Below are 20,129 nucleotides of genomic sequence, written 5' to 3'. Positions count from 1 at the left end.
GTTATATAGTGCAGTTAGTTGCAGAATTATTAACAACACAATTCTACATTAATATTCTTAAAATTATACAAACGTCAAATAACATAATTACAAGCCTTATCACGATTTATATCCATTTGTAGAAATTCACATGTGACGTCACTTTTTGTGACGTTGATTCATTCTTGTGCCAGACGCTGAGTTTAATTCTATTAAGATGTTTTGTGTACTGTCCTAAACTAATTTTAGTTAGTCGTTGTTATTCTTTGGATAACATGTTGAATTTTACTATTATTTTATTTATTTATGTATTTTTTTGTTCTAAGTTTTTGTTGCATTTATTTGTACTGTATTTCCGTCATGTAATGTTGTCATTTTAGCGGTATATAATTGCCATTAAGCAGGAGGTTTGGCTAGCCACAAAACAATGTTCAACCCATCATTTTTTTAAATGTCCTGAAAGTAGTCAGAAATATGGTCGAAAATGAACCACAGGGCTAACAAATAATAAGACAGACAAACAATAGTACACATATTCAACATAGAAACAATAAAGTCTAATCAACACGTGCCCCAACAAAAAATGAGGGTGTATCTAATAGTTCGTGTCTATGTATACTGCATTGTCACTTTTTGTTTTGTTTTGCACCTTAGTGTTTCTGTTGTTTCCTCTTATAGTTGATGTGTTTACCCGGTTTTAGTTCATCAACCAGATAGTTTTTCTTTCATTCCAGTTATGTCTTCTATACAGCGGTATTCTACTGTCGCCTTTTTTTTAAAACCTAGTATCTATTTAAAACATGGTAGTTTACTTGAACAGATATGACAGAATTCCGAATAAAATTGAGACCAAACCTTACTGCAGAGAATATGTATATCGATCAGATGCTAAATATTTGCGAATTCGTGACTAGTACTCGAGTTAAATCTTAGCGCTTTAAACTACTGCAGATAGACCTAAACAAACAACTAACATGAAAATGATATAGCTTGCACTTTGTTTCTAAAATTACGCCTCTTTTGGGAAAATATATAATATTCATATATAATTTGATTTGTTAGTATACTGGTTCCTAGATATAATCTCTATGTTTAATCTCAAAGAGACATAACGTGTGACTGTTACCAGTATAAAAAAAAATACTATTGCGGAGAAAAATGAATTCTGAAGTAGGCAGAAGTAAAGGTAGGGGTAGTACAAAGATTTACTCTGGAAATTGCATCGTCTATATTCCGAAAAATGCAACCTACCAGGTTATTAAATTTGCCCACCCCCCTCAATTTCTGCAATATACCTTGAATATGTATGAAATTAGTTTTGATTCAAGTGGCTTCCAAAAAATAAAATGAAAGATATGAACGTTTAGATTAACGCTATGGAAACACAGATCCCCAAAATCATTTGATAACAAACACAAAGGGACCAGTTGTGCACAATATATAATTTAGGGGTTACATATTTTATGTGGTTAATACGGAACACCTAGATAACTGAAACAAGGACAATGGGGTGTATTTTTGCAAGCATCATTTTGAAACTCAATTTAGATTATCCATATTAAGAGGACTTAAGGTATGGACGTTATGATTTGTGTTTATAAAATTGATAACACTACTTAAATTCGTTTTACCTCTTGATTTCTTCTAATTAGTCATTTTTAGGGTCAGTTACAAAGATGTTAGTTATAATAAGATATGTATATAAATATATTACGACAACATTTTGATTCTAATTGATTGCAATAGTTATTTCATATCTCATCGAGTGCAACAGTCAATATATTATTATTCTTATTGTACAGTTTTCAAATAGATATACTACACTTCCAGTGGTCTTTTTTTAAGTATTCATGTGTAGGTTGATGAATATAGATCATTTAATATTGAAATACGTTTTACAGTATTGGTTAAGAATTTTCTGCTCTCAATATTCAAACCACTGCTGGTGGACGTTTCGTCCCCGAGGGTACCACCAGTCCAGTAGTTAGCACTCCGGTGTTGACATGTATATCAATTATGTGGTCATTTTTATAAATTTCCTGTTTACAAAACTTTGAATTTTTCGAAAAACTCAGGATTGTCTTGTCCCATGAATAGATTACCTTAGCCTTATTTGGCACAACCTTTTGGAATTTTGGATCCTCAATGCATTTCAACTTTGTACTTGTTTGGCTTTATAACTATAACTCACTGATGAGTCTTATGTAGACGAAACACGCGTCTGGCGTACTAAATTATAATCCTGGTACTTTTAATAACTTTTTAAAACATATTATTGGATAACAACCAAATTGTAACACTTGACGTCAATATGTTCAAAGGTCTGACGTCTCTGGAGATATTGTAAGTAACTTGATTCTACAAAAACATTGGCTTCTATGAGTTGCTTGTTTGTTGTCATAATGATTTATACTATATTTTTGAAAATAATTGCCCTTTCTTCCAGAAATGTACTAATTTGTTACAATTTATTTATGTGTTTGAAAAAAAACTGTATATGTCAAGGGAATAACAAATAAGGAACTTTAGCTTTATGTTATTTAATTTCTGAAACAAATTAAGGAAGTACAAATTTTGTGTAAGTCAAGATAGTTTACAGGAGGAGAGATGAAAGAATTCTTGTTAAAATTGAAACGAAACCTAAAGAAAGGGAAATAGATTTATTGATCTGGTGCTATATGTTTGTACTTTTTTTTTATTAGAAACATTTATTTTCAGACGAATAAAAATGATTTCTCTTTGACTTTAACAGCTCTATATTTTTGTATTTTGCCCGTAAAATAAAAAAGAATTACATGAATCTACTAAATATCAAGTAAACTGATTTGTATTATTTCCACATTTAAGTTTTAATGCAATATTCAAATAACTTTTTTCATGCAGATATGGCACGTTTTAATTGTAAAATTGACTGGATCATTTCGTATTGAGACCAAACATTTTAAGCGATGGATAACATAATTAATACGTTTTCGATTATTTATTCATATTTTAAGAACAACTACAACTAACTTCTTTCGACTATTACGTTGTGACTTTTTCTATTTTCTACTACTTTAGAATAATAAACCAAATACAAATTAACATTGAATATGTGTAGAGCAAAACTTTTTTTATAAAACTGGAATCTGCATCATAGTTCTAAAACGGTTTTCTGTTTGTCTAATTACTTCGTGAGTTACTAATAATGAGAAGATCAAAACATGTTTAGAGCAATATCACTTCCCAAAATAAAATCATTTGATTATCACACACAGGGAATCTGTTGTGACAACTATACTATATGAAAGAAGGCTTTAATTGGGCTAGTATGGACAACTTTGATAACTGAATTAAACATTCTGGACTGATATTCTGCAAGCAGCATTTTTAAACTTGTGTCTGCTAATACCGCACTCCGTGTAATTTTATATTATAACAGCTCGAAATAGAGATGATGACAGTATGTTTATAATATATGAGGTAAAAACACTACTGTAAGAATACATATCAATGAGCCATGAAATATACCAATTAAATTAGGTCTAATAATTGGATACATTTAGTGTGGTAAATTTCCATTACATTGATCGTCTTGCCATTAAAACAATGAATATTAACCCTTTAATAAAGCCATGAATGATTGGAATAATGGCCATTAATTATAAGTACTTAATGTTTTCATGAAGATATATATGGGCATGAATTAACCAGATGATCATGATAATGGCTATTAAATTTTACCATGGAAACTCAATATAATGGCCATTAATTTTTATTTTATAACTGTTAATGGGCATGAATTAAATTTTAATGTGTATTAAATGTAATCGCAATTGATAGCACCATTATTTCTATTGGATTTTTAATAGCCATTCCTGCATTTTAATGGCAATTAAAACGACTAGATAGTAATAATAGTGGGCATTAAAAAATAACCATTGAAATTGGCATGAAAAAGTAATGGTACATCTATAGAAGCATGTAATGGCCATTTAGTATCTCAATCGATAGATAATTTCTTCTTTACTAGCTGGTTTGTACTTGTATGGCGTCTTATTATTTTAATGACCATTTAACTTTTACAAGCCACAAATTAAACACTTTAATGACTGGCTAGTTACTTAATGGTTTGATGATTCACACGATTGGCATATGCATATTAAAGCAGATGATCATGAAACCTGTCAGACAAATATATACACCTTACAATACTTTCATTAAGTACATGTAGTTATAATTCATGTATATCTTATGGCCGGTCTATTACTAAGTGTAAGGGGAGGGTCGGAAGGAACTGCAAAATTAATTACAGGGACTGGTAAGGTTACATTTGGTTGTGAGAATGATGCAGACAAATCCAGTCAGCTGTATATGTTTGACAACACTAAACATTTAACTAAAGAACATCTTTTTAGTGATGTCGATAAAAAGGTAGAAAATTACCATGAAATGCTTAAAAAAAACACCAATGACCTGAGTCTGGGGAGTTCTGGAGCAACTTGTATACTGACTAAAGTACCTTGTGGCATCGTTTAGAAAATAATCTTGGAAGTTTTGGGAAATTCAATTTGAACATATGAATTAAAGAATGAATTAATATGTTTTTAGTTCTAACTCATTGATGCAAAGTTTGTACTTACTGTTTGTGTTTGTTTTGATTTTTTCCAATATAAAAAGCTATATTCTAGAAGATATGATCTGAACATCAATCCTAGTACAAGCTTATTTTGATAGGTAATCTACATTAACACAAAGATAGTACTTAGATAGTGACAGACTGTCAAAACAGTGAATTATAAAAGCGTCTGCTATTGATGATAGTGGTATTTTGTAGTCTGGGGAGAGAAATCAACAAATAGTTGTAATAAAAAATCATGTCAACTCGTCCCAAGGATACTCGTCCCATACTGATTATTACTGTTTTTCCTTATACAATTGTAATTGTAATTAGCATTAGGACAGTACTCCTTTGACTATTAAGTATTAAAAGAATGCAATGACAGTCTGTAGGAGGTTTTGCAAGGGGAAATTGAATTTTTATCCCAAATTTCTAGCCAACTTGTTGAAACATTTTAAAATTATAAACGGACAAGTTCGATAGTTTTTTTTAATTTAAAGATTAATATCCAATAAATGTTCAAACAATTTTTAACAGGAATTAAACGACAAAACTTTATTTTGGCTATATTGAAAAAAAATGTGTTAACCCAGCTGGCCAGACTTTTCGCCGTATCAATTAATAAAAACCGATTTTTTTTTACATTCAGGCTATTTGTTTTACCATGATTTTTCAGATTTACTTCAAAATATGTTTCTTTTTATGCAATTAAACAGTCAGGGGTATTTCTAATGACAACATATGCAAAAACACTCAATAATTTTTACCTACTGATGTATTCGACCGTTTGTTTAGGGTACCCCAAAACTGGTCATATTCAATAAACCCTAACATAAAATGAAACGGTGAATTTCCTTAAGACTTGCCAGATGATGCATGTACCCCTACCTTTTCAATGATGTAAATATAAGGTAAATTAAACGAGAGGACAATTTTGGGTGTTACCAAGGCCTACCCCTTCAGATCATCTGCATTTTTAACTTTCTTGTCATTTGCCCTATCTAATAATAGTTAACTGGATTTTGGTATTTAAAAACACCACATGCATTTAGAAATATCAACATAAAACGATAAAATTCTTATTCTGATAAAGATCGGAGGTTGATATGATGCTGAATTAAATGTCGGCCATTTACAGTTCTGTAACAGTGTCTTAATCTGAAAAACAATAAAATAGAAATGGTTGTGGTAGCAATAAACAGTTAGAACAAAATATAAGTTTAAGGATTGTTGGCCGAACGTCAATATAATATTTTGTATCAATCATTTAAATCATACTAATTGGTGCCGTTTAAAAGAAAAAATATAAAATACAAATGTTATCATTTATGTGAAAAATGTTCTTCTAACATGTCTAAATAGTCATCTTAGGGTCATATACAAAAATGTTAGTTAGTCTACAACATGTATGTACAAACATCGCTATGATACGACAACATTCTAATTCTAATCGAGTGCGATAGGTTTTCATACTTGTTCACCTGCATATGGGATATATATTTCCCAACTTATTCGATATTCAAGAGCTTGCAGCTGCTACTCAGACTTTGTAAAACATCATCAGTGTCTGAGTAGAAAGTTGATGAACAAGGGGTATGTCAAAGAACATCGCGTCCTTTTTCTAAAAAAAAAGTTCACCGGAAGGTACCAAGACCTTGTTGATAAATATTACGCATTAACTTCACAAATAATACATGATGGTTTTGATGCATAGATTCTGCGTACTGATGTTGTTTATCATCTTAACAACGTGATTTATTGTTCTTTCATTTGTGTTTGTTCTATTATGAATATTACTTTTACTGTTGGATTGTTTTATGTGATATCCATTTAACGTGGCTCGGTACTAATACATCCCGTCAATGTGTTTGTATTGTCTTTCATTTTTTGCTGGTGTGTTTTGTATATGCGACTTTTTGTATTACTTTGGTTCTTATAAGATGAATCTATACTTTAAAAGATCCCATCAGTTTGGTATTGTTCTATTTTATGTCATTATGATATATTTCTATTATGAATTACAAAATACGTTGAACCACAAACGTCAAAATCATTCAATCGTGTATTTAACTATTTGTGGATTCTTATAAATTCTATATAACTTTTGGACTATTTTAAATCTCGGTCTATTTCTGAAATTTATTCTTACGTACTTTGTTTGTATGTACATTGAACGACACATTATGTGACGTATACAATTTCCTGACGTCGGACACGCGAATCAATGAATTGTGTTTCGGCTTTCAAACTTTTGTATCTGGGCGTCACTAGTAAGTCTTGCGTGGACAAAATCCACTTCTCTGGCGTATTAATTTTTTTTTAAACTTGTTGCCTTTTGTTGGCTATTATTTGTGTGTTTATTTGTCAATTGTGTTCTCCTATTTATTTATATTGTAGTCCTGTAATGTTGTGTTGTCATTTTAATGTTATATTTCACATGGCCATAACAGAGGGAGGTTTGGCATGCCACATAACCAGGTTCAACCCCCATTTTTTTTTTTAAAAATGTCCTGTACCAAGTCAGGAATATGGCCATTGTTATATTATAGTTCGTTTCTCTGTGTGTTGCATTTTGGCGTTGTCTTTTAGATAAGCAAAAAGATTAGAACGCAAAGATAAGTTAATGTCACAATACAAAAAGAAATGAAATTCATCATCAAGGACTTCATATTTTTTACATAATCTTTGTGCTCTTGGAATGTTTATGTACCTTCCTAATGCAATGCCTAGGGAATGATCACTTAGTCTAAATTTTGAGAGTAACTGCCTATGTATAAAATTATTGCAATTTAAATATTCCTCAGACTGACAATTATTTTTTTAATTTCCCATAAAGACAAAGTTTGGATGAGGAATCCATTTTTGAAAGTTTAATTAAAGTAATTTTTTTCATATTCCTCTGAAACACACTTTTTTATATTACATTTTAACATGTATTTTGATTGTTTAAAAGATACATTATTATTAGAGTAATTTTCTGGGTTTATTTTCATCTCTTTAAAAATTTTATCTGCTAATGAGTACCAAGAATAAATTCCTTCTTAATGTAAATTTATGTTTGTTTGTAGAGATTCTTTAACCAGGGGATTAATATCATTACAATTTATTCTATAAAAATACATGAGTGTTGGAGGTTTTATATAGGAGTCCAAAGTAAATCTACCGAATTCTGATCTAGCACCTATGTTAGTGGCTGTCTTTTTCAGTCCTAATACTGCTTTACAAAATTTAGAATGAACCTTCTCAAAGGGATATTTTTCTGCTAATGCAAGAGTATCACAAAATGTATTATTTACTGCAGCTCTATTAGTTGCCCTAAAAGCTGACTGAAAATTATCCATAAACCAAATTTCAGAGTTGTATGTCAAAATAGGTCTTATAAGAGTATCAAATAATTTACATGACAAATTAGTGGGAACAAAATTAAAATTGGACATATATTTTCTCAATAAAAATAAAACTTTAATGCCTTTTTTAGACACCTCTTCAGTAGTTTTTGTAAAATTTCCCCTATAGTTAATAATATTCCCTAGAAATTTAAAGTCCTTAACTTCAGTCAAAAATTTATTATTGAACAAGAGGGGTTGGGATTGTTTATAAATATTCTGAAAAACTAGAATTTTAGTCTTGTTTGTATTAACACTCAACTGCCATTTAGTACAATATTTATTTAGTTTATCTAATGCGTTTTGAAGCCCCTGGTGTGTCTCAGACAGTAACACTAAATCATCTGCATAGCTGAGAGTTTGGATACTTGCAGTATCAAGAACTGGAGGGTTACAATTTACATCAAAAATTGAATGTAAATCATTTATATAATAATTAAACAAAGTAGAACTTAAACTGTCCCCTTGTCTTACACCTCTAATTATTGGAAAAAAACAAAGAGTGTTCATTGCCAATCTTCAGTGCAGACTGGGATAAACTATACATATTTTTCAAAGTAGTATGAAATTTCTCACCAACACCATCATTTATCTATTTATACAACAGGCCATTATGCCAAACAGAGTCAAAAGCACCACGCAAATCTACAAAACAAGCAAACAGCTTTTTCTTATTTTTTTCAAATATTTAGTGACAAGAGTTTTTAAAATAAATATGCTATCAGATGTTCTGTGATTTGAACGAAATCCAAATTGATGACTGGAGAACTTATTTTCATAATGCTTTACTAGTCTTTTATTCAAAATAGAGTTACTGTGGATTCATTTATTTTCGTGGGTATCAATTTTCGTGGATAGAGAAAAAAAGGCATTTCGTGGTATACGTAAATTCGTGGATCGCTGATTACAACAACAAAAAATTAGATACTTAATTCGTGGATTTCTTTTTGATTTATGAGATCATATAACCTCCTTGGTTTGATCAATAATAAAACAAAACAAAAAAGAAGGAAGGAATTCATTGAAAAAGTTTTGAATTGTCAAAATCCTCGCTTGGTCATTCTAGTTTAAAGTGTTCATTGATAACTTCGATTACAATAATAGACAGAGAAAACTAATTATTTGTTTGTTTCACAATTAATAAATTATTGTCTGAATTCTATAAGGCATTCAAAACTTTATGATTGAAAGCTCATTTCCCTAATCACGATATAATAAACAGTGATATAAGTATAAGGTGTGAAAATAAATGTTCCTGTCATAAACAATATTACCTACGGGCAATATCCCCGTACTTAATCCTATTGATTTTTAATCACTGGTAAACCAAACTATGACACGGTAATTAACAACTTGCAGTTATTTTCCATGAACAGTTTTAATCAATTTCAAAAAGTAAATTATCACTGATATTCGATATATTTATTATAGAATTAATCAAAATACTTGTATCTTCTTTCAATAAAAAAACACGTGTTATGTTACAATGTTTATCGCTAATCAACACTATACTAGAACTGCATAACATAACCGGAAATAAACATCCGACTCCATACACATTTCTCGGGATTATTCTTCGTTGAATTCTTAAATTCGTGGTTCGCTGTGACCCACGAAACCCACGAAAATTGGTATACCACGAATAAAAATGAACCCACAGTATATGATTTTGCTAGACAGTTTAAAATAGAAATACCTCTATAGTTACATATGTCTTCTTTATCTCCAGACTTATGGATTAAAACAATAAAAGCTTTCTTCCAGCTGGTAACTACCAGATGATAAAATAAGATTAAAAAGTTTAACTATGGCTGTAACTGTAACAATGCTACTATATTTTATAATTTCATTAGATATTAAGTCAGGTCCAGCACTTTCCCCTGATTTTAATCCTTTTATACAGTTCTTTACTTCTGATATTGAAAATGGACTATCAGTACAAATATTATGTACTAAAGTACTCTCAAGCATATTTAAATCTTTTTTAACTTTTTCTTTAAGAGAGTTATCATATTTTTCAGCTTTACCAAGATTTTGAAAATGTTCTTCATAGTTATTTAATTTAATATTTGAACAATGATCCTGTTTAGTGTCTTCATTTTTTAATTTTTTAAGGAGTTCCCAATATTTTTTTGGGGTCATTTTCTTGCAAATTTGTTAATGTTTCATATAAGTTCTTTTTAAATATAATTTTCTTTCTCTTTACTATTTTTTTAAGTTGTTTAGCATGTGTAAAAAAAATTACATTTTAGCTCTAAATTAAATGGTTCTCGTCTCAGTTTAGCTCCTTTTGCTTTAATAGTTGTTTTAAGATCACGTACTTCATGGTCAACCCATGGTTTTCTGTTTAGTATTTTTTGTTTAACTTTTTTATATCTTACAATTTTACATGATTTATTTATTAGGCTCTCAAAAATATTTTTTATATCAGAAGTTGCCTTGTCAATTCCTGAAAAAGTTTGTTCAAACTCTGAGTCTTCAAAATCTCTAATTTGTTGTTTAAGAAAATTTTACCCTAGTACTTCAATCATTTTGTCTCTTGATGTATTCTCCCATCTATATTTCACTCCTATCTGAGTAAAGTTTTTATGACTTTTATGTTCTGTGTGACATATATTACATTTCAGTATAACAGATATAGGGACATGATCTGACAAATATGTTGGTTCGCCAATATAAAAATATTCGATAGAGGACATCAAATCCATGTCAGACAAGGCATAGTCAACAGTGCTTGAACCATGATGCTTATAACAAGTTACATTACCAAAAAGATCTCCTACAAATCTACCATTCAGTATTCTGAGCCTGGAGGCAATACATAGATCAATTAGTTGTTTTCCATGAGGATTTAATACTTTGTCTAAAGAATTTATATATATATGTGAATCACCCAGATAGTCGTCTGGCAATAAATTTAAAAGATCATTATGAATATTATTTTCATAAGAAATAAAATCTAAATGATTACTGACTCTAGCGTTAAGATCTCCAATAATAAGAATATTACCTTTGGATGACAGCTTTGAGATTTCATTTTCAAGTAATATAAAGTCATCATTAAAGTATGTAGATGACAATGGTGGAATATAACATGCACACACATATATATCTTTTTTTAAACCAAAGAAAAATTTATCAAGCTTTAACCATAGCCTGTTGTCAGATTTTGTTACATTTAAAACTTCAGATATACCTTTATGTAAGGTAGATTTATAATATACAATTATACCTCCACTGTATCTTTTGGATCTTGATTTCTTTTTTCTAGATTTCTGTACATAATTAAAATTTACAATGTTTTACTAGAATCAGCACCCTTCCAAGTTTCCATTAGAATATTTATGTCATATTTAAGACTAGATAAAAAATAGTCATCTTCTAATTTACCTCCCAGGCCCTGAATATTCCAACTTTCAATCGACAAATTTGTTTTCATTTCAAAATCAATTTCTGGTGTAAAGCAAGATATAGATCTATAAAATTTATTGGGCAAGAGGAAGTAACTCAAATTTTCCCCAGATGGAGAATTTTCACATTTAATATTAACTCTTTTTTTTCCTTTTTTGTTTGTTCTTTTCTTTGATGCTACATTTAGGATAATTTAAACTATGAAATAATATGTAGAACAAACAAAATTATCTAGACAAAGGGATATGTTCTCTTTAACCCCTCATTAACATTCAATTAAAATTTAAGAAAACATAATTTATTTATTTTTTTCCCCTTTCAGTAAATATATACCAACATACTTGAAAAAAATAACATGGTATATATACATGGTACATGAAACCTTTCATATTTTAATTTTTTTTGGGATTATGAGAACAAATTTCAAAATAAGAAACAAAACAAAAACTGTTTCACAGAACTTTCTACTCTTATTTAGAAGACTTTCATTGTTTTTTATCCAATCATAAACACAAAATGCTATTTATAAGAATAATAATGAAAACATTTTAATGATAACAATTAACAGAACACCATGGTACCCATGGTCAGTAACCAAAACATTTTAATAGTGCAAGCCTTCAAGAGCCAAACGTAATAACTTGAGATTCATGTCTGAATTACGACGACTTGTTTGTTGGTAGTCATTGAAGTTGTTGTTTGTGAATTTGTCTTGCCACTGAGAGGAATGGTCATGATGGTTGTCCCACGGATTTCTATTAAATTTGTAATGACGCTCATGTTGCTGGTTTCTCCAATTACTCTGTCACTTTCGGTATATTGTGGATTTACGACTCCCAAAAGAGGGCTTACAATGCTTTTCAAATTTCTTACATACATTCCGATTCCTGCATATACATCTAAATGAATGCCATCACTGAAGTTAATTTGTGTTAGGTTTCTATGACGTACAAATTTCAATCTAACCTTTTAACTTCATAGTCTTCAGTGTGCTTGTAATTTTTATAGTATCTAGGTAAGAGTTCATTAATTATAATATTTGAGCCCGGCACTAATCTTTGTGTGGCCAATACCAATTTTTTCATATCATTTACAACTTCTTCTGCAGACTTCTCGTCTAAGTCATTTGATCCTACTTGATATGCGATATTATCAGCTTTCAATTTTCCAGTTTCAAGAAATTCAATTGCCCCTTTTAAAGTCTTGTCTCTTAGTGTAGTAATTTTTGCGGACTGATATCTAAAGATTTTTTTCGCATTCATGTCTTTAACAATAGAAGATCCTACCAGCCAAAATTTTACTTCGTTGTTGTTTTCTTTAGAATTTAATCTCTTTTCGTCCCGTTTTGACTCATTCATGGATTTAACACGGCTTGTATCTTGCTTAACATGATTTTCACTAGTATGTGCATTATGATTTCTATTATTATGCTCATTCTTTTCTACATGTACATGTATCTGCTTTTGTTGTATTTCTTCATTATGTGTGTTGTTTTCTTAACTATACATTGTATTTCTTTACACCAAAGTTCCTGTTGTACTTTATCGTCACTAAGAAAATGGTATTCAATAAAATTGTGTAAAGACCAGACGTGTTTGTACGCCTTAAAATGTGAAACATGTATCATTGCATTCATACATGAAAAACAATTTATTGTATTAAAAACATCTTTTAGTTTTTTGCAATTTTTAAATCATTTTTCACGCAGATATATCACTTTGCCATTGTTCTTCAATATGAAGGTAAATATGTATGCATTGAGTGATATGACAATTCAAGCAGAATTACGTTTCAAATATGTATTTTTGTTGGTTTAATACCCAGCAATAAACTTTCAACGCTTGAGATTTGACGGTTCAATATACATTTCAAGTAACTACAAGTAACTTCATCCAACAAAAATATCGTTTGCCTTCATATGTTTTAGTTTTGCTATTTCAATGATTTAACTTATCCTTTTGAAAACATATATATATTCCAACTTATATTAATTAATGTGTGTTCATATAGTTTTGTATTACATGTTGACTGTACCAATTTCAAGAAATCATATATAGTAACGTTAAGATCTATGTTACTACATTTGTAAGATATTTTAGCGCGGTTTACGTTTTGTCAAAACCTTTAGAGTTTACCTTGTATCTGTTTAGGACAGGTAGTTTATTTGAACAGATACGACTAAATTCTGGTTAAAATTTAGACCAGAGCTTACTGAAGAGGAATAGTAGTATTGATCAGGTGCTATACATTTCCGAATTGTTGATTTGTAGTACATATTACAATAACAGTAAAATCTTCGCTCTTTGGACTTTTCAATTTGATCTTGACCCACACATAACATGAAACTGATATAGAGTTACTAAATATTGATAGTTATATGTTCTCTTACTTTTTCTCTTCTTTTTTTTATTATTTGCAGAAATCAGATGACTCATACTTCAGTGATAGGTAGTTTTTGTATAATAACTGTGTGTATGTATGTATGCAGTTTTCAAATAGATATACTACAACTCCAAATGATTTATTTTTCTTAGGTAATTTTGTGTGTATTGATAAACGTTGAACATTGTATGTAGAAACATTTTAAAAATAATATTGTTTCACAGGGGCCTGAGTTACAACAAAATTGCAACACTTGACGTCCATTTATTCCAAGGATTGTCGGCCCTGAAGACACTGTAAGTAACACAAAATCTATATTTTACTGCATGCGATGGCAATGATTTAAACGATATTTAGAAAATAATGGGGTTGTTTTCAGATATTGTATTCCTTGTAAATTGAACAATTTAAACAAATACTAAAAGGACCGTTAGATTGTATCATGTGTATGTTATTGGTTTGATGAAGAAAGTTAATGGAATAGGAATTTTTTCAACGGCGGTGTTTATCTGTTTCTGTTTCTGATATATTTACAGGTGCAGAGAAGACATCATTCTTATCAAAATTTTAAAAAAAATTAAAAAAGCAGAAAAAAAATTCGATCTGTTGCTATATATTTGTACATTTTAATTAGTAGCATCTATTTTGAAAACAATAACAACATTTACTTTTTAGACTTTTAAAATTCCTGTGTTTTGGTCTAGAATAAAGATTATTTGAAGCTTCTGTATGCCAAAAAAATATGCATATATTTTTGTTTTCATAAAAACTGTCTCCACTGATAACATAAACGTACACATTTTGTTTTGTTTTAATTTTCTATTGTTTCTAAGATATAGTTAATAAGTATTGACATGACAGTATAAGGTCATCTGCATTCTTACTTTCTTGTAATGTGTTCTATCTATATAATCAATTATATTCCATGTAAAGAACATGCATTGCAAATATTAAAGTTTGGAAGTTGAAAAATGCTGAACTGAAAATCTTTTACTTAAATTTCAAAACTGTGGCAATGATATCGTTAATTTCTACTGAATTAGAACGGCAGGATATTGATAGATATAAGCTATTTGGGGTAAATAAACGTCTGTTACTAGAAGTATGTAAATATAAACTCATACCAGGATTGAATTTTTTTATTTGCGCAAGACGTGCGTCTCGTCTACAAAAAACTCATTATAGAAGCTTGAATCAACAAATTTACAAAGGCCAAATAAAGTACTAAGTTGAAGAGCATATAGGACCACAAATTCAAAGTTTTGTAAACAGTTAATTTATAATTGTTACCATATTAATGACAAGTCATAGTAACATAAAAGCGCCGACTACTAGGCTGGTGGAACCCTGGGGGATATAAACTCGCATCGACCAAGTGGTTGTAAATAAACTCATCATAGAAACCAGGATTGATTTATAGTTGTGTCAGACGCGCGTTTCGTCTACAAAAGACTCACCAGTGACGCTTGAATCCCATATATGTTACTTAGGTCAAATAAAGTACTATATGCAACATAACAACCAAATTTTCAAATAGATATACTTCACATCCAATGGTCCTTTCTTCGTAGGTACTTATGTTTTTATTGATGAATATTGAATATTTTTTTTTTTTTTTTTTTTTTTTTAACTTTTGATTTTTTTATTTCCAACAATTACAACATATACATTACATACATACAATGTAATAAATATAAGATAAATACAATGTCATTTTTATAAATAAATCTTAATTGGAAATATTTTACATTTTCTATTGAAAAGATAAAGAAAAAAAAATTAAAAATAAAGAAATAAAGAAGGAAAACAAAAAACAAAAAACAAAAACAAAACACAAAAAGATTATCCAGTTACATCCCTATCTGAATATTGAATATTTGATGCAGAAATACGTTTAATAAATAGCATATTACAGGTGGATGCAAAACAACCAAATTGCAATTCTTGATGTTAATGTTTTTAACGGATTAACGGCTCTGGAGACATTGTAAGTAACAAACAAATAGCTGCCTTCATTTGTTGCTTGTTTGATCTCACAATGATTAAAACTGTCTTTTTGAAAATAATTGCCATCTTTTGTATGTCAATCTTATTGTGTATTACATGTAAAGTGCATACTTTAGACGAATTATAAATGCGGACATCTATACTTTATGTCATTGGATTGCTGAAACAAGTTAAAGGAATTAAAATTTTGTCAACGGAGAATGTTTTTCTGTTTCTGTTTAGGACAAAATATTATACAGGAGCAGAGATGTTATAATTTTTCATCAAAATTAAAACAAAACTGAAGAAAGAGAAAGATGATTTTGGATCTGTTGCTGTATATTTCTATTGTTTTTTAGTAATATATATATTAGAACGATAAAACTATTTGCCCTTTGGACTTAATACATTTTACATTGTTGTATTTTGCTCTACAATTAAAAATAAAAAAAATATATGTAGCTACTGAATATATAGTGTGGTCATCATTTATATACATTGTGTTGTGATTGAATTTCGTGTCGTTTCTCATATATGATACAACACAGTTTATAGTCGTCTGAATTCTTTCTTTCTTGTAATGTGTAGGTTGGGTTTTTCAAGAAAATGTATCTAGCGACCTGATGCAAAAGTCCTATAGCTGTACCATGCATATGTATGAAGTTAAATAAATATGATATGATACAACACAGTATATAGTCGTCTGAATTCTTTCTTTCTTGTCATGTGTAGTATCTAAAGATAATCAAATTGATTCCGTGTTAAAAAAAAACCACATGCATTTACAAATAACAACATATTAGGATTAAATTCTGATTAAGACCGGAAATTGATAAGATGCTCAATTGAAAATCATTCATTTACGGTTTTTTGTAATGTGTAGTATCTAAAGATAACCAAATGAATTTCATGTTAAAAAAAAACATGCATTTACAAATAACAACATATTAGGATTAAATTCTGATAAAGACCGGAAAATTTATAAGATGCTCAATTGAAAATCTTTCATTTACGGTTTTGCAACAGTACCTCAATAGACAATGTTATTAGTAATTGCTACATAATCAGTAGGGCCTATATACCTCCCCCTAACAAAAATATTTTCGAAAAATCAATAACATAGAAATGCAAAATAAATTTATTTAAACATGAAAAAGATTAGAGGTTTAAATTGAAAATGTAGGTAACTGAATTGAAAACGTTGAGTTCGCATCATTCCGACGCTTTTCTCTACATTAAATACAACTACGTCTAACTAACCCAAATGCCACTGACGATGGACTTTTGAATGACGGGATAACTTTAATACGTCAAAAGGACTTACTTGAAATCTGCTAACACTGTTGTAAAACAGTCATTGAATTATTGTATCAAAATTCATCATAATAATTGGGCAAACAGTCTTAGACCAACCTTGATTATTATAGGTTTGAGGGCAGATATTGTAGATAGTAATGTCTTATCATAATAATGGGGCAAACTGTCTTAGACCAACCTTAATTATTATAGGTTTAAGGGTAAATATTGTAGATAGTAATGTCTCATCACAATAATGGGGCAAACTGTCTTAGACCAATCTTGATTATTATAGGTTTAAGGGCAGATATTGTAGATAGTAATGTCTCATCATAATAATGCGACAAACTGTCTTAGACCAATCTTGATTATTATAAGTTTAAGGGCAGATATTGTAGATAGTAATATCTCATCATAATAATGGGGCAAACTGTCTTAGACCAATCTTGATTGTTATAGGTTTAAGGGCAGATGTTGTAGATAGTAATGTCTCATCATAATAATGGGGCAAACTGTCTTAGACAAATCTTGATTATTATAGGTTTAAGGGCAGATGTTGTAGATAGTAATGTCTTCATAATAATGGGGCAAACAGTCTTTGACCAACCTTGATTATTATAGGTTTAAGGGCAGATATTGTAGATAGTAATGTCTCATCATAATAATGGGGCAAACTGTCTTCGACCAATCTTGATTATTATAGGTTTGAGGGCAGATATTATAGATAGTAATATCTCATCATAATAATGGGGCAAACTGTCTTAGACCAACCTTTATTATTATAGGTTTAAGGGTAGATATTGTAGATAGTAATATCTCATCATAATAATGGGACAAACTGTCTTAGACCAACCTTGATTATTATAGGTTTAAGGGTAGATATTGTAGATAGTAATGTCTCATCATAATAATGGGGCAAACTGTCTTAGACCAATCTTGATTATTATAGGTTTAAGGGTAGATATTGTAGATAGTAATGTCTCATCATAATAATGGGGTAAACTGTCTTAGACCAATCTTGATTATTATAGGTTTGAGGGCAGATATTGTAGATAGTAATATCTCATCATAATAATGGGGCAAACTGTCTTAGACCAATCTTGATTATTATAGGTTTGAGGGCAGATATTGTAGATAATAATGTCTCATCATAATAATGGGGCAAACTGTCTTAGACCAACCTTTATTATAGGTTTAAGGGCAGATATTGTAGATAGTAATGTCTTCATAATAATGGGGCAAACTGTCTTAGGCCAACCTTGATTATTATAGGTTTAAGGGCAGATATTGTAGATAGAAATGTCTCATCATAATAATGCGACAAACAGTCTTAGACCAACCTTGATTATTATAGGTTAAAGGGCAGATATTGAAGATAATTTTGTCTCATCATAATTATGTATGCCATAGCTGAATAAATGTTTGATGGTCGTTTATATCCTGTTATCTTATAAAACAAACAGATATACTAGACTTCCATTGGCCTATTTTCTGCCAAAGTTAATCTGTTTTCATTGACAAGTATGCCACATATCATACAGACATACGTTGTGATATTTTTTCGGTACAGATCAATTGAGTTGCTAAAGCCCCCATAAATTATCTCATCACTATCATATTATTCATTCTTTTAAAGTAACATCAACATTTATGAAAGCAAAAATAAATAATTAGTAATTTATTTTTCGTTAAAAGGTTTTGTAAGTTCACTTAATATATTGAAATATAGTTTAATTAAAAACCAAATGTCTGCAAATTGTAAAGAGGATTGTATAGATTCGTTTTAATATATTTTTGCATAATTTTTAAGAAATAAATAATAAGGACGTTTCGATCGATGTAACTAAATTGATAATATGATTTACGTTACATGAAATAATTCAATGGAGATAATTTCATATTTCTTGAATGACAAGCTAGTTAAATGGAGCCGGGATGAAATAAATATTCTGATATTTGAAAACTAATTGTTAGGAGAACAATTAAATATCTTTCCACCCTATGATATGGAAAATATAAAAATTGGGTTTAAAATGTCACTTTCAGTGCCAGATGATAGCTCATTGTCAGCTGATTTTTAAATGTCTAGTTTCTATATACTTTTGTTTGAAATAAAGGGAGATACAATGTCATTAGTAACTTTTGGTTTGAAAATTGTCCTTTCAATGTTATCTGGTAGTTTACTTGACACTCACTTCAGAAAAGTATGATTCTTTGTACTTTCCGATTAAAAAAGTACAAATACATAGCTACTTTTGGTAAACAAAAGATCATTTTCGTTTGGGGTTTTCAAGAAAATATGGCTTGCAACCTATTGCAAAAGTCCTATAACTGTATCATGTATATGTATGAAGTTAAAGAAATGGTCAACATCTACCAAGTAAAAATTTCGTCATAAATCTAGGACCTCTAATCAAAAGACCCTATGTCTTTATTAAATAAGGGTTAATTAGGTATATTATCATTTACATAATTTCAAATATAAGAGTGGACAAAAGTACCATTTGATGTCAGTATACCCTTTCAACCACAATTTATGATTTACGACATGTCGCAGCTAACAATTTAGCAAAATATGTTGTTGATTTCTTATATTTTTTCTAAAAGAAGTGAAAATAAGCCAAAATTAGAATTAAAAACATGACTATGACCTTTGACTTGACCTGATTTTATGCTGATTGAAACTAAAACCTCAAATCAAAAGACCCTTGGTCTCTATCACCTTTTATTTACCAGTTGCATTTATATTTCACTTATCTTAAATACAAAAGGGGAAAAAACTCACATATACAAGCTCCATGCCGCTTCGGTTGAAGTTATTCTTTAGTTCATGAGGATATTACGAGATTTGGGCGATAACTCTTACAATAAAAAAGTGTTCTGTAAAACACGGTTAGTTTTTAAAGTCGATAGCATATGCAAACAACCTGAGCCACATCTTCCAAAACAAACAAACACCGGTGGAAGAAGAACAAAATAATAGTAATCAGAACAAAATAAAAAGGTCTTTCCACAGAAAAGTGGATTGATCTTATTAAGCTCAGTATAGCTACTAAGATAATAGATTAAATTGAGATTAAAATAAAAAA

At 29.7% G+C, this 20,129-nt stretch overlaps 1 protein-coding gene across 1 annotated transcript in view; it reads left to right on the top strand.

Moving 5' to 3' along the window:
* Positions 1-20,129, top strand: part of LOC143057270 (lim and transglutaminase domain protein ltd-1-like) — a 299,753-nt gene that overhangs the window by 148,356 nt on the left and 131,268 nt on the right. The gene's annotated exons all lie outside the window — the stretch shown is intronic.

Source organism: Mytilus galloprovincialis, chromosome 13 (genome assembly GCF_965363235.1).
Source record: "Mytilus galloprovincialis chromosome 13, xbMytGall1.hap1.1, whole genome shotgun sequence".
Classification (NCBI taxonomy): Eukaryota; Metazoa; Mollusca; class Bivalvia; order Mytilida; family Mytilidae; genus Mytilus; species Mytilus galloprovincialis.
This window is presented reverse-complemented; position numbering and strand designations above follow the sequence as displayed.